The following is a 367-nucleotide window of genomic DNA, read 5'->3' on the forward strand; positions in this document are numbered from 1 at the left end:
TCTTTCATCCCTTAATCTTTTTAACAAAAAAATATAAATTGCCATGAAACTCAGGGGCCAGTAAGAAAAATAATCCTTTCGCAGCGCACTCTGACTTTTCACCATTCGCCCGGTAATTAAAAACTCACCTCTCCCCTCCTAATTGAGATTAAGGGATGAAAAAACGGCAGTTCGACGGAGAATTAAATTCACCATCAATANCATTCGAGGGAAAAACCTGCTCTGGTACAGTCGTCCTTTTTGACGGGACTGCCGCTCGGCAGTGAAACTGTGAAATTAGAGCACTATAAATTTTGACTGCCGGTGCCGGGAAGCGAACCCGGATCATTGGCATACGAGTCTAGCACTCTAACCGCACGGCCACTAC

This window comes from Diachasma alloeum, unplaced genomic scaffold (assembly GCF_001412515.2).
Source record: "Diachasma alloeum isolate Michigan unplaced genomic scaffold, Dall2.0 Dall_scaffold_00521, whole genome shotgun sequence".
In the NCBI taxonomy this organism is placed as follows: domain Eukaryota; kingdom Metazoa; phylum Arthropoda; class Insecta; order Hymenoptera; family Braconidae; genus Diachasma; species Diachasma alloeum.